At 39.9% G+C, this 13,786-nt stretch overlaps 1 protein-coding gene across 2 annotated transcripts in view; it reads right to left on the reverse strand.

The window, feature by feature from the left end:
• Positions 1-13,786, reverse strand: part of LOC111583589 (storkhead-box protein 2-like) — a 73,230-nt gene that overhangs the window by 42,573 nt on the left and 16,871 nt on the right. The window contains exon 1 of one of the 2 annotated variants that reach the window (XM_055016611.1): positions 3,699-4,012. The exons of the other annotated variant lie outside the window; for it this stretch is intronic. The gene's annotated coding sequence lies outside the window, so the exon portion shown is untranslated. Of the gene's footprint in view, positions 1-3,698; positions 4,013-13,786 lie in introns of those variants that run through there. 2 annotated transcript variants of the gene reach the window in all.

Genomic DNA, 13,786 nt, shown 5'->3' on the forward strand with positions numbered 1-13,786 from the left:
CTAAACCTGTCCACTTTGAGCCACACTTCCAACCAATCAGCATTCAACACACACACAGCGTAATCGCCGAGGGGTGTTGAGTTGATGACTTGAGGGAGGACTGCCCGCAAGTGCATCACCATAGCCTCTGCGTTAAGCTGAATTCCATTGTCCTTAAACTCTGTGCAAGCAAAGAGCTGTGTAAACAAACTCCAATGCAGAATGAATAAATATATACATTCACCTTTAGTCTCTGGCTGTGAGCAATTTCAGGGAGTACCTGCAGATAATTTACCACAAAATACAGATTATGATGATTGTATTTTTAACATTTCTTAATTCATTTTGGTATACGGTGCAATTTTGGCACAATTTTTGCCATTCATGTACCTGAACAAGCCCCCACAGAATGAACCTCACTGAGGTCATACTTGGTCAGTCTAATCTAAATGTGAAGCTTTTAATTTCTTTGTAAATGCCTGAAAGGTGTATTCCAACCTTTCACCATAATTAAGAATGTTGCTGTGACTTGAAAATACATCGTCAAATCTACCCCAAACTTCATGTTTGATTAACTGCATATAAAAGAGTGCGGATGTAGCTGCTGTGATCCATTTGTTTGGAAGCAAATGTTGTGAAGCCCCAAATTTGGCATTTGGTGGCGGGTCTGTCTGGAGAATCCTAAAAGTCACGCATGTGATCGGTAGTCTCAATCACAAGGTAGCCCAACCCTGAAACATACCATTTTATCATCTATTCTATTCTAAATGAGAACACAGTTGACAAATATGAACACCATGCTGTACTTGAAAAGTCTTGAAACTAGGATTCAGACCACAACCTCATGTAAACAGAAAATGTTTACTGAGCTGGTAAATCTGTGGAGAACTAGGGTCATTTTGTCACAGGCTCCTATACAATCAGACTTCTATCTGCAAACAGATGAGATGGCCCTTGCTGCATGTTATAAAGAAAGCAGACCTAAGGCACTTCTGCATTGGCTTTACTTTTCAGACAACATCAGTCTGTTATATAGTCTACCACTGAACAAAAGTCCTGCCCTAAGCACATCTACGTGCCAACACTCAGTTACAGTTGCAGCACCACCTAATGCCAACAGCAAATATTCAATACCGCCATGTACTACCCACTGATGTTTTGGGCTGATGACATCAAACTCAAAGTGGTCAAAAAATCCTTAAGAACCTAGATGATGCGTTAATTTAAAAAATTTGGATTTTTCATTGAACAGTATTGCCCTGGTTGCATGACAATTAGACTTATCCAGACGGACCTAAACTTTACGTTTGTTAAGAGTCTGAACACATCTACATGTCAATACTAGGGGTGGGAATCGATGGGCACCTCACAATTCGGTAACGATTACGATTCAGAGGCTATGATTCGATTATAAATCCATTATTGATGCACCTTTAATTTATATATGTTGTAGAGTGTCAGGATGGAGGTGTCGGTGAACTAGCATCAGGATAGGATGTGTATCTGGGCTCTAATGTATGCAGCAGTGCATAGATTACATATAACATGGCCCTTGTCCAGTTTGCTTCCGCTGTTGATGTTGTAGAAGCCGAAGTGTTTCCACATGTCTGCTTTTAAACTAGAAGGAGCTGTTTGGATCTCACGGCGAGGTGGGTGATGATGCGTACCGCGCTTCTTTGTTCCACGTCATTGAGAACCTTCTGTATTACTTTAATTAACAGATTTAAATAATCGAAATTTGGATGTTTGTGAATCGATTCAAATTCGTCTGCGTCAGAATCGCGATGCATCAAAAAAATCGGAAACTTCCCCTACCCCTAGTCAATAATGAATTATAGACATAGCGACACCTACACGACACGGGAGGCCAATTTATGTTTCGGTTAAAATTAAATTTACATGGTGTGTTCTACACATGGAATAACAACAACATATTGCGTATCTGCTGTGTGTTCTCTGGTGCCACATGGTAAGTCAACACAATGTGCAAGTCATGTTCAACCACCATGCAGGACATAACAACCTACTTGTTTGCACAGTGATCGATTATCATGAAAGTACAGAGCTTCCCCCAAGCAGCCCCAATGTGCACTAAGGTGCGAGGGCCTACCTATGCTACTAATGCCATAATACAACAGTTCTGCTAGTATTACAACTATGTATACGTAGTGCCATTTGTGCTTCATAAAACAAGTGGAAGTGACTGGATCTGAAGGGTTACACGTTCACACTAAATGATTTTACATGACTATCAACATCAATTGACCCACACTGGAACAGACTCAGTGAAGGTGGGACAGACTGGATAAGACCACAGTAGTGTAAAAGGAGAACTTAGGATGAAACAGTAGTGTCTGCGTTGCCTTTTATTAACACATAATTACTACCCACCACCTCCACAACACTGTCCTGCATGTGAATGTGTCTTAATGACTGATAAATCTGGAGTCACCTGAGCAAAGCAGAGCTGATCATATCACCAGGGTTAGCTTTCTTAGAATAATCCTGTTCCTCTCAAGCAAATAGTCAAATGATGTATTGAAGGTGCAATACATTATTTTCCCTGTTCTGGTAATATTACGCATTATACATCAAATGTATGGGCCTCCTGTGCAGCTCACATGGGAGACTCCTGAACAAATTGTCTTCCTAGAAGGCATAAAGACAGTGGGACTGTGTTCACAGGATGAGTGGTACGAACCAAGACACATGAATTCCTCTTAAGTAAAATTTAGAGTGTCCTGGAACTTAATAAAACCCAAATTTAAAAAAAAAAAAAAAAAAAAAAAACAATCGACCAGTCCTAGCACTTCTACAAACGATCCTTTTATTGACAGCTGCTACTGGTATCCCAAATAGTGTTTTCAACTACTGAACTCTGCTGCATATCTTCTTATTATTGCCCATTAAGAATTAAAAGACTTCACAAAGTTCCATAGCAGAGAGTTGGCCCTCATTCACAGAGATATAACACATTATGTTGATAAATGCATGTCTTCAGTATGGACTGAAAGGAGAAACTGTTGAGCTGTACTAACGGTTTTCAGAACCTTCATAGGCTTTGGTGTTTCTGCTCCAGCATCAAAATCACTAAACTGAAGGTATATATAGAAGAGCCATTTTGTAGCAGCTGCCGTTAGCTTCCAGCCCTGCTCCCTCCATTACTAATGCACTAACCAAAAACAGAGTGGGGGGAGACTAAGCTAGGCAGTAAAGGAACAAGAGAAATTATATACATATAGTGAGAGAAAAACTATGACGAAGAAAAACAGACCAAGCTGTGTGAACTAGACGGTAAAGGCAACAAAATGCAGACAGGAGGAGAGAGTTTTAGGGCTAAATGATGGAACACTGGTTATCCATGTCTCTCACTGCAGTGGTAGTAAACAATCAGCCAGCCTCCTTTGTCCACAGCACTAAACCACACCTCCTCCTTTTGTCATGCTCTCTCTTCCTCCCTCCCTCCCTCACTCACACTCCATTCCTCTCTCCCTTCATCCCTCCATTTCTCACGCTATCTTTAAACCTCCATTATCTATCTCTCCTGCAGTATGTCTGGTTCTATCCTTCTAGCGCCTGTGGTGGTTTCTCTCTCTCCTCGTCTCTGTGAACTTGTGGCGCTATGCTAGTAATGCTACCTAGCAGCTGCTGCTAACAGGCCAGCTAATGGGAGAATGTGACACACAGACAGACAGAGCCACAGGAATATATATTCATACCCCAGCTGACAGTAATCCACTCGATTGTTAAAAAATAGAATCCACTGGAAAAGCGGTGGCCTGTAGCTCCTTGTATTAGCGCAGATATCTCTCACACAAACACGCGCACATTATCCTCCTCTCTCACTCTCTCACTCACTCACACACACATACACATTTTGCTCCTCCCCCTCTCTCTCTCTTTACATACACAGGCGTCGACCTCGCCGTTCTCACGCGCGCACGGACGTGAACATGTGCACGCGCACTTACATATACACGCACACAATTTATTCACCCCTCCATTCGCTCTTTCCCACTCACACGCACAAATGAGCGTTCAGTCGAGGGCTACCCACAATGCCTTGCACCACACAAAGACAAAGGGGGTGTGACCAATCACAAACTGCCTCTCTCTGCACCCGTGTCCCCCCCCTCCCTCCCTCACTGCATAAAGCTCTCCCGACATACAAGCTTGTGGGTGGGCTACCAAGAGGGTTGCCATGACAACGCATCCCCAGTTGCTCTTTGTTGCTATTACTACTTTTGTGTGTGTGTCTGTGTGTGTGCGTGTGAGATAGAGAGAAAATGAGTGACCGAGTGTGTTGCCGTGCTGCAGCTGGGTTCTAATGTGACCCACTTTGAACACCAAGGCTTGAAGTAGGACACACACTGCACAAACACAATCAATCGCTCACATCATTCCAGGATTGTGTAGTAATTGCTTACATACACACAAGTGGGCCTGCTTATATGTTGTGTTTATGTAACTTCAAGTTGTAGTAGGCCATTTGGAACACTGTCAGATCATGCTTGGATTGCATGAATCCAGGGGTGGACCAGGGCAAAAAAAAAAATCAGCCCTGGCATTTTTAGCCCAGACTGGCCCAGAACATTATCGGTTGACTGAATCAAGCACTCATTTTTGAATGCAAGGACAAAAACTGACAGAAAGGTTGGATTTTCAGAATAAAAATTCCAAAACATCTTTAGAGACCTATACAAACTTGTTCACGAGTTGGAGAAAAAAATTGCAATCCAGTAGAGCAGGGGTATTCAACTAATATTCAAAGAGGTCCAGTCAGTGAACATTTATCAAAGCAAAGATCCGGAACATCATAATGTCTAACATGAGTTAGAGTGATGAATGTTGATGTAACCTATTAGTTTTATTAGTGTCTGCATGTAATCAATAACTGACCGTCAAATCAAATAAACTGAGTACGGTTTAAAAACATTTTGACATTTATAAATGAATAACTTTTGATATAAGTGTACATCTTAAAATAAAGTGCAGAACTTGAAAAAATAATGACTGAACAACCTGAACCAACTTATATACATCTATAGCAATACTCAAATGTCAAAAAATGTAAACAATTGAACACTTTTACATTTTTCCTGTCTTATATCACTCCCCTTATATCCCCTGCTGCTTAATGGGAGAACTGAGCTGCAGCTTGTCCCGCCAGTATTTTGAATTGTGGCCTGAACGGTGTCAAGGGGATCATCAGACACATTTGGAGCCCATTGGTAAGTCTGGAATCATATTTACTTTTGATTATGTTCATAGTTGAGAAGCTGCCTCACAGCTGTATGTTGATCCAAACATAGTCAACATGTGCAGGGCTACTTTCCTCTCAGTATCGCGTTGTCTTTCTATTTTGTCTATCTTCTCGTCTGTCCCTCACCTCTCAGCTGTTTTCTCAATGCAGAGCTTCAATGTTTAGCCGCTAAGCTTTAGCAGCTGCAATGCAGAGACTTCATTGGCTGAGTAGCATCACATGGGATGTCTGAACTCGTACGTAATTGGTCTGTGTGTTCTTGAGCTGATAACCAATGCCGTAAACACTGGAAAAGCTGCACCGGGATAATAGAAGTGACCGGTGAAATTTAAAATCCCGTTACAATTTACGGATTACAGGTCCAGGGCGACCTGTTGACCAGCCCCCACTAGACACCGGCCCACCGGGACAGTGCCCGGTATGCCAGATGGCCAGTCTGCCCCTGCATGAATCGTCATGTTTCACAGAAATTTATGAATCTATGCCAGCACAAGTGTTGCTGTCATTTAAGTATTAAAAAAAAGCAGAAAAATTAGTTGACGAATCCCTGATTTTATATATGTTTGTATGTATCTCATACTAAACTGTGCAAGATCTTTAAACAAACTCTAAATACAAAACGTACATTTAATACTTGAGTAGAAGTAAGGTTTGAGGGTCATCAAGGTGTTACTGAAGTGACAGAGGCTGGCAGTTTGTTGAACCATTCAAGGCATTCTCCGTTTGAAGACAACTAATACAGTGCAAGTTCAAAACTACCTGTTCACAACGCTACAGTGATAACATAAGCCCCTTTCAAACTAGCAGTCTTTTCTTTTAATCTTATCCCATCTAAATGTGCTAACTCCATGTCTTAATGGTCAGTGTTTCAGAAAAGTTGCAACAACTGTCTTACTAGGTTGGACCGAGCAACATTTACATGGCAACTTTAACATGGCACGAGTCTGAACTGAATGCAGTCACATTAAGAGACAGGTAGAAACACGATTATAACTTACTTTGTATTGCGTGAACCAATTTGGAGAGGTTTCTGTTCCACATTTCAGCACTAACATTCACCTTAAAGCATCGCACTAATTTTGTGTCATTGACTTTGCTATACAACTCACATATCTTAAGTCTACAATTGCATAAAAATAAAATTTTATTGCAATAAAAAAAGTCTGCACCTGATCAGATGAACGAGTCTCTACCATGTGTTATATGAGGCTTATGTTTTATTTGTTACTTATAGGTGTCTTTCCTCTGAGGTTATTATGCACCTACAGCATCAAACAGCAGCGGGATAAAGATGAGCATCTCAAAACAGAGTTGCCCACATTTATGCACATGCAACAACAGCAGTAACTTAATGACTTATAATTATGAAATATCCCCAACAAAGAGACAGGACTGACAGGGACAGAACAGCAAGACACACCATGTACTTACTGTTCATTATATAGCAACCCTTCTCAGGATGAGTCCTGAGCCTCATCACAGCTGTTTGGACATTTGTTTAAATGTTAGTAAAAGTCTGCTCTGCTTACGAAAGTCAAAAATATAATATATATTTTTTCCGGCAAAGATTTAGACTTTTCAGTTTCACAGTTTCACATACTCCTTTTCGAGAAAGCTGGCTCCAGCGCTAAGTCTGAACCACTGCATGATTTAGCACCATTTCTTTGTGTTTCCACTAACTGAGCACCAGCTCCAGGTTCCAAAAACTGGTACCTTTCAGGCACCAACTCTTTGCTGAAAACCAGAGTTGAGAACCGAGAACATCACGGGCTGGGGGCGGGGTTACGGTGACCGACGATCAACGGTGAAAACATAGAACTGCCATTTTTAAGCAGCTGAGCGAGTAGTAGTAGTGTTTAGTGTTTCTGTTTTGAAAACCGGTAAATATGGATGCCATATCCAAGCAGCAGCGGTCTGGGGAGGAGACCCAGTGCTTCCTGGAACTGTGGTCTTCATATGAAATTCAGTCAAAGTTAGAGGGAGCCTCTCGGGTGAAGCCAGTGTGCTTAGATGACGTGTCTACATACACCACTCACAAAAAGTTATTCAATTTCAGGATGAAATTTATGGAAAATGTAAAAAGTTCATGCTGTAATGATATTATATCATGAAAGTAGGGCATTTAAGTAGAAACATACAATAGTGATTTCCTCATCTTAAACAATTTATTGAAACAAAAGCTAACAATGGTGGAGGGTATATCACAATAAAAATATCAATGTCTTATGACCGTTTGGAAATCCGGTATAGTTGTGTCCCACCAGTAGCACAGTCGCAGATGTACTAAGACAACAGACCTCTGCCTCGCAATTAGCCTTAAGACCATCGATAAAGATAAACATAGATACTATCATCAACTTCTTGCGTTCGTTTGAATGGATGCATAGTCGAAGCTAAGTAGCTAAGCTAACACGAATACATTCACTGTTAAGAATCAACATCTCTGGCAATTACCCGTCTTCTCAAACCTAGTCGCTGTTGCTTGACTATGATGAAGACAGGTAGCCACTAACAGTTTGATTATTTGGTTCTGAATCGCAATGTAGGCTTGCAAAGTCAGGAACGGCATTTGCATGTTTACAGTGCGCCAACGTTGCTGAACGACTACACATGCAGTGACGTACTGACGCTTTACGATGACACAATGACGTGGCTTCAACTTGGCTCCTTGTCAATGGAAAAGCAAACCAGTTCTTAGGAGGCACAAGATTTGAACTAACTAAGCACCAGCACTGAACTAGCACCGAACAAGTACCTGGTTCTTTTTGGTCGAAAAGGGGTAACAGTAGGCTTTTTGCAATAGTGGCCAGAGGCCCTCCATTGAGTGCAATGGAAGCCATGCCCACCCCTGAAGTGTCATTAACCACCCCTCATCTGATAGGTCAAGTTCATTCACTGAAGCTCCAATGTCCAAGTCAGTGAATGCAACTACAGTGTCAAAGTGCAAGTGAAAGCAGCACTAGTGACTGTGACACCTGTGTGCATAGCAGCAGGTAGTCGGCTGTGCAGCTGAACATAGACAAGACTGAGAGCGCAAACACACAGTTGGAGTGCCTTTAGTTCACAGAAGAACAGAGCCGGACCTCAACATTTTAACAGGAGTTGAAATTTAGTTTGTTGCCTTCAACTGTTTGTAGAAGTCTTTCCTCTGAGTTTAATAACTACCTTCAACATCAGAAGGATACACACAAGTGTCTCCACAGGATTAGAGTTATGTGTATTTTAAAATCATCGATTATTAACAATTATAATGATATTCAACATGGAAACAGGAATTATCCGGATCTAACGATAAATGACTGTCTACTTCACCTCACACAGGGAAGCTGTCACACAGAGTCACAGTTTACAAGCTGTTCTTCAATCATTCCATTTACAGCTGAATCCTGAGCTTCATCACAACGGGGTCTTATTTTACTATGACAGTGAGATTCATTTGTTTATTTCAAGCTTTTTTAAGAGAGAAATTTTTCAACTTCACAGCAAGACATTTGCAGAAGGGACACTACTGTGTGAACGGCTGCATTACAGCACATGAGCTCTCCAATAAATTAAGCAACTACTGAAATACAGCAATGGGTAACCTAACAATGTAAACATATTTTATTGTAACAAGAGTTATTGTAGTTTGACAAATAATCATCACACTTGTACAGCATTTTTTGAAGTTTGAAATTTAAAAAAAAAACCGACTATAAAGTCTGGACTATGGCATTTTTTCTCCTTGTCTATTATGCTTTTGATTTTGTGTGTCATCCCAAGACTTTCTGTAGCCCCATCTTGGCACCGCTGGTAGTGGCATGATTGGGTACATCCTCCTATAGCTCCTATGCCTCCTATAACTACATAAAGAGCATGACCTAATCATTAAATTAACTACAATAATATGGCAACAGGAAACTTAGTAGAAGTAAAGACACACATAGGATTGCAAATTATAATCATACGGGGACACAATTTCTGCGTTTAGCAAATTATAATTCTGCAAAAAGCTAGAAATTCTAGTTTAACATACTGATAAAGCAGTAATGTTACGTATCTATGGATGAAGGGACAGCCGATAGTTACTAAAGATAGCATTCAAAACTACTTCACACTGAGAGGTAAAAGGTTTGCATAGAGTTTACTCAGATAACTGTATGTTTAGCAAAACAAAATGGCAAAATTACGATTGCATCCAGTGCAATGGCAGTGTAAACTCAAGTCCCTTGCACACTTAAACGCAATGGAAGTTCTAAGGGGAGTCCATGCATTGACTGTTGTTTAATCTTTCCCTGTTTATGTTTGAGAATTGCTTATTCTTCCTGTGGAAGGAGATAGAGAACTATTCAGGCCCGTACCACAAGACTTAAAAAATAGCTTCTTCCCCAGAGGTGTCAGACTGTTAAACGTACAACAGATCATTGACACCTCATCCCTCCCACCATTCAAATTCACACACACGGACGCGCGCGCACACGCACACGCACACGCACACACACACACACACACACAATGCAATGCATACTGTTTAACGACTGTGTAATTGACATGGCATTCCTAGTTCGTTGTTTTAATTACTGTGAATTGTTGTTTAAATTGTGATAAATTCATTTATATACTTACTTATACTTATGCAAAATTTTAGATTTATTTTCATACTCAAGTCCAGGACTACCTCCATAATTTTGTTGTAGTGCTAGCAACAGTTGTTGTTACGATTCCTTAAACAGAGGCTCAAGTGCAGGAGCAGAGACACGACACCAGGAGTTGGTGATTTTTAAGAAATTTACTTACAACAAGCACAAAGGTATAAAGAACTACAACAGCAGTCAAAAGGACTACACAGGAAACACTACGTACACAGGAAGTGACCGGAACGAAAAAGGGCATAGGGTCCTGTAGTGAACGGGCGGAATCACAACTACCAGAGTGAACACAAAATTTAGCAAATGAAAGGCTAACCTGCATAAGGTATAACTTAGGCAGGAGAGCTATGAACCAAAAACAAGATATAGACAACTAACAAGCTATACAACTAAACGGCTAATCTAGAAACACTGACACGACAAAAACACAACGCTAGTCTTGCTCGGAGATGGAAAGGGAACTTAAAAGGGGTGGTACACTGGAAGTGGCTGAGCGGGGAACAGGTGGAGTGTGGCGGCAGGCTGGTGGCTGAGGGCAGGGGGGTCAGAAATCAGGCTTGGATGTGACTTTTTCACACAGGCCCAGCTGGTCTTAGATTGAGGTAATTTAAAACTTGTATTTTGTGTATATTCAGGTTGCATCTGTTTTATGTTAGATTTAATTTGAAGATGTGACACAATTTAAAAATACTAAAACACATACCAAATAAGGCGAGTGTTTCCTTTTTACAGCACTGTGCAACATGCATTTTTACATTTACATTTACATTTACATTTACAACTTTAGCTCAAGAGCTGACCATTTGATGCAAAAAACAAGTCTCCAAGCAGAACCCAATAACTTCACCTCGTCACTCTTGTAACAAACTGGTGTCAAAATGAATATGTCCACAGTGAGAAAGAGATTGCCCAGATTAGAAAAAGCCTTCACTGGCCAAAACAACATTAGGGCAAAACTACAGTTTGCCATTTATCATATAGGCAATTACCAGACCATTTGGAATAATGTGCTCTGGATGATTAATTCAAAGATAGAATTGTTTGGTAACAATTCAGTTGTGAAGCATGGTGCTGGAAATGTTATGGTTTGGGGTTGCTTAACTGCTCCAAGGACAGGATAACTTCCAGTCATTAATTCTACTATGAATTCTGCATCATACCAAAGAAGATCATGAAGATAATGTGAGAACATCTGTATGAAAGCTGAAGTTGAAGCAGAAGTAGACCTTTCAGCAGGATAATAATCTTAAGTACAACAGCAGATCCACCATGGAACAGGCCTGCAGAAGAGAAAGCGTGATGGAATGGAAATGACTTTAAGCAAGCCCCTGATGAGTATCACCTGAATGCTGCATCACTGGAAAGGATGCAAACTAAGGAAATCTGACATTTTGTAGAAAGAAGTAAATGATGTCAATGCAACAAATTTGCTTCAATTTGATTGCTGAATTAGAAATAGTGCATAATCTGAAATGTCTCTTCTTCATATCATATGCCATTTATTTTTCCTAAATCATCAAGTTTCTGACAAATTCCAGGTTTATATGAAATATGACAGATTTTCAATGTAGTCTCAGATTTCTGGACCCCTGATTATATATAGAGATAGACTAAAGCTTGATTAGTACCCATTTTGAATCTACACAGAACTGTGCCATAGTCTATACAAGCGGTCTGCAGTGTTGTGTACATTTATACTTGCACACTGGTGTGCATGTTTTGCTCTGCAATTTCACCATCAAAATGCTTCTTAGCAGTGCGGTTACTATGCCACAGTGAAACGAGTGGATCATGTAAGAATTGGAAATAATAAATAGAAATAAACAACTACTTTTTTTTAAAAAGTTTTTTTGCCTTTATTATTTAGGACAGTTGAGAGAGAGACAGGAAGAGTGGGTAGAAGAGTGAGGGAATGACATGCAGTAAATGGCCATGGGCTTGATTTGAACTCAAGGCTGCTGCGTCGGGGAATATAGCCCCCGTTTTATGGGTCGCCAGCTTAGCCAGCTGAGCTATCTGGGTGCCCTAAAGAATTGCTTTTAATAAAAAGAATGACTCCTAGACAAAAGAAAGAAGACATCATGATCACGCTTAGCCCATACATGTTAATCCCAGATCCATCAAGGGATTGACTCTCTTCAAACGGCTGACAAACTTTGGAAATGAAATTGGATTCACTAAAGCAGGGGTCTGCAACCTTAGACACTCAAAGAGTCATTTGGGCCCATTTTTAACCGAAAAGCAAACACCGGAAGCCACAAAACCCTTTTGACATTTAAAATGAAGATAACACTGCATACATGGCTTTTTTAACCTTTATGCTATGTATTAAAAAAACTACAGTGTGCTGCATTTATGAAATCAACGAACTGCTATGGATAAAACAAAATTACATTAACCCTAGGAATAGATTTAAAATCCTGGCAGGGCACGCTGCAGCTCAATGCTCTCCCTAAGCAACAGAAAGTATGGGAGTGGGATATAGGAGGGAAAGAAAGAGAAACTGTAAAAGTGATCAATTGTTCAGATTTGTTGAGATTTATATATTGTAAAGTTGGTTGAGACAGTTCAGTCAAGATGTGAGACAAAGAAAAAAGGAAAAAGCTGCAGCTAAACTTTATTTTTCACAAGTTAAGAATCTTATTTCAAGATGCACTTCTTCAAAAGCTGTTTCATTTATTTTCTCTTATTTTAAGTGCAGGCTTCCTTTTATATAATGAACATTATATATATATCTGCAGCCTTATATAACTGCATACTTAAATTTAAGTAACAATAAATATTGTCAAAATGTTTTTGTATCATATTGATTGTTACTCCAAGGAATGCACGTTACGTAACAATTGGAGTTGGTTTGTCCATCTGTCTATCGGTCTGCTTGCCATGTTACTCAAAAACAGTCTAACGGATTTGGATGTGTTCATTTCAACGAATTAATTAAAGAAAAAATAATGCGTTAAAAAAATAGTGCATTTATTAGTGCCTTTCTCGGTTCCCTAATTTTTGGCATACCGGTGACACTGATGCACATTACAGCCCAGTAGATGGCGCTAATGAACCTAAAGTCTGTTTTCCAGCCATGAAGAAGATACAATTTGAATTGAAAAACTTTGCTCATTTTTTCAAATTTTGCTATTTTACAAAAATGTAATTAATCACAATTAATTAATCACAAAGTCTGTAATTACTTAGATTGTTTTTTTTTTTCAATTGCATCCTACCACTACTATTTACCTTACTTGGTTAATGTGATTTTTGCTCCTGAAACTCAACGCACAGCATCTCAACATCAGGTCTGTATGACGTCACCGTCATCTTCACACAGGATTGTAAGCTGTAGTCTGTGAGGCCCGAGCGATGTTTGTTTTTAATAAAGTTTATGTTGGAGAAGACCTGCTCACACACCTGTGAATCCAAAGATCAACAAGACTCCAAATGAATACCCGTGCGGTGGCAGGTGTCGCACATTAGCGGTTGTGACGCATATTTTCACTGACAAAAAAATTAAACACGTTTTATTTTGATGTTACAAGATGACCATAATCTTCAAATTTAGAATTACATTTTAAAACTAACCAACTAAAATAAAATAAATTTTAATCAAATATTCATTATTTATTTTCCAAAGCTACAGGGAGCCGCAAGAGAGGGATGAAAGAGCAGCATGTGGCTCCAGAGCCGTGGGTTGCCGACCCCTGCACTAAAGGAAGTCTGTCTGTTGTATCACTGAAGAGCAGAGGTACACGAACAGTGAGCCTTTTCCATTAACCTTGGCATAGGAGAGAATACCACATGTAACTATGGTAACCATGCACAAAGAGGATGATAACTATGGCTTCGCAGTGCTTAGCGGATATAAAAATTAAAAATGCAAAAGTAAGACTGATACACCACTGGTGAAAACGAGACAAACATT

This window comes from Amphiprion ocellaris, chromosome 13 (genome assembly GCF_022539595.1).
Source record: "Amphiprion ocellaris isolate individual 3 ecotype Okinawa chromosome 13, ASM2253959v1, whole genome shotgun sequence".
In the NCBI taxonomy this organism is placed as follows: Eukaryota; Metazoa; Chordata; class Actinopteri; family Pomacentridae; genus Amphiprion; species Amphiprion ocellaris.